Below are 2,257 nucleotides of genomic sequence, written 5' to 3' on the forward strand. Positions count from 1 at the left end.
ATTTTCAGACTCATAACAATCAAAGCAATTGTCCCATAGGACAATAAAGAGGAAACTATGGACAATAGTCCATAGGATAATAATAAACTCAGTATTCAAGAATTAAATGTCTTGATTGCTATTATTCGTCAAGCTTTCATGTTCTTGCAAGGACCAACCAGAGTTTAAATAGGGGTTCTTTGGCTATCTATCTATCTATCTATCTATCTATCTATCTATCTATCTATCTCTCTATCTATCTATGAATTCTATGCCTCCATCAGAAAGAATGGCACTGCCCCATTTGTTAGAAAATGGAAAGACTTGGAAAAATTAAGTGAAGTAAGCCAGGCCCAAAGAAACATAGGTCCCATGGTTTTCCTTTTTTGTAATAACTAGTATAAGTCTAGGACAAACAGAAAAGATCAAAAGCTATGTATATATAATTATATAAAATGATGGTTAGCGAAATGAACCCCAAGATAGGGGCACAAGAGATTTTATCTTTGTTGCTGATTTTTTTAATGTACTTACAATGTATTGTGTCAATTTTTTTTATGTTCTTCCCCCATGGTACAACCCCTGTTTTCACTGTATTTGATTCCATTGCCCTGTCTTGTATATACATTTTTCTAATTTGGGGATGAGAAGGAAAATAACAAACTGCCAAAATAAGGATACATACAAGTTGACCCATTGAAGCAATAAAATATAGAAGACACTATGTTGAAAATGAACTTTACAGCTTTTTTGTGGGGGAAGGGATGATAGGGAAGAACAAAGGAGGAGGTAACAATGCTCGATAGGAAATTTACACATTACCTTACTCATGTAACTGTAACCCCGTTGTATAGTATTTTTACAATAAAAATATAATAAAAATTCATGCTTAGGTCACGCACTAGTGGCTCAGGCCTGTAATACTAGCAACTCAGCAGGCTGAGGTCTGATGATCCAGTTCAATGCCAGCATGGGCAGTACATCCATGAGACTCTTATTTCAAGTAGCCACCAGAAAACTGGCAGTGGGGTTGTGGCTTCAAGTGGCAGAGCACTAGTCTTGTGAATAAGCTCAAGGATAGGGCCTAGGCCCTGAGTTCAAGCCACATGACTGGAAAAAAATGAAAAAAAATATGTTTAATATTTTATAATAAAAATGCACATCTAACATTTAACCATTTACCCTGGGAATTACTTGTATATACACTTTTAAAAAATCTTTTTGAGATTAATTTTATTTCAACTTCACAGATTTGACAGTATTGTGGGATAGTAATACTTAGTTAAAATCACATACAAATTTTAACCTTCACAAGGCAAATTGCCATTATCATGGTCTATAAAGTTTGTGGATTCTATAAGCTTTGACAATACACCTATTTCTTCCAAATTGGGTGATATGTAATTTCTTTCCTTTTGCTTACTGTAAGCTGCTGTCTCTTTCCCTCTCATTTCCTCCCTCTTACCAGTGTCATTGAGTTGCTTAGTTCATTTTCATCAGTGTCTAGTTTAGCTTGATGGGGTTTTCTTGTATTTTTTTTTGTTGTTGTTGTTGGTCAGGGGGCTTGAACTCTAGGCCTGGGCACTGTCTCTCAGCTCTTCAGCTTTTTTTTTTTTTAATATGGAACGCTTCACGAATTTGCTTGTCATCCTTGTGCAGGGGCCATGCTAGTCTTCTCTGTATCGTTCCAATTTTAGTATATGTGTTGCCGAAGCGAACACATCAGCTCTTCAGCTTAAGGCTAGCCCTCTACCACTTGAGCCACAGCACCACTTCTGGTTTTCTGGTGGTTTATTTGAGATAAGAGTCTCACGAACTTCCCTGCCTGGGCTGGCATTGAACAGGGATCCTCAGAGGTCAGCCTCTTGAGTAGCTAGGATTATAGGCCTGAGCCAACAACACCTGGCCCCTTTTGTATCTCTGCCCCCTCACATTTCCCCTCTGATTCTGTGCCCTCCTCCTAGTTTCTCTCAGATGTGTGTGCACACACACACACACACACACACACACACACACACTCTCACACACACACGTATACGTATATTATATATATGAGGTCAAGAACATAGAGTCCTTTAGAAATTATATGACAAATTAAGTAGATATCCTTTGTTTCTTGAGTCCTGTTTATTTTGTCATAGTTCCTTGCAAACATTCCATTGTATATAGGTACCAAAATTTTTGGACCCGTTCATCTGTAGTGGAGCATCTGGGTTGTTTCTATATCCTGGCTATTGTGAACAGTGGAGCAATAAATATGGAGATGCATGTGTCCTTG

The 2,257-nt window shown here is 37.7% G+C and overlaps 1 non-coding gene across 1 annotated transcript; it reads right to left on the reverse strand.

Annotated features, from left to right (window-relative positions):
- Positions 1–1,593: 1,593 nt before the first annotated feature.
- Positions 1,594–1,700, reverse strand: LOC138841516 (U6 spliceosomal RNA). The gene has a single exon (XR_011376449.1). It is a non-coding gene; the product is annotated as a U6 spliceosomal RNA (small nuclear RNA).
- Between the last annotated feature and the right edge of the window lie 557 nt (positions 1,701–2,257).

Source organism: Dipodomys merriami, unplaced genomic scaffold (assembly GCF_024711535.1).
Source record: "Dipodomys merriami isolate MVZ:Mamm:240054 unplaced genomic scaffold, mDipMer1.0.p SCAF_32, whole genome shotgun sequence".
NCBI classification, from domain to species: Eukaryota; Metazoa; Chordata; class Mammalia; order Rodentia; family Heteromyidae; genus Dipodomys; species Dipodomys merriami.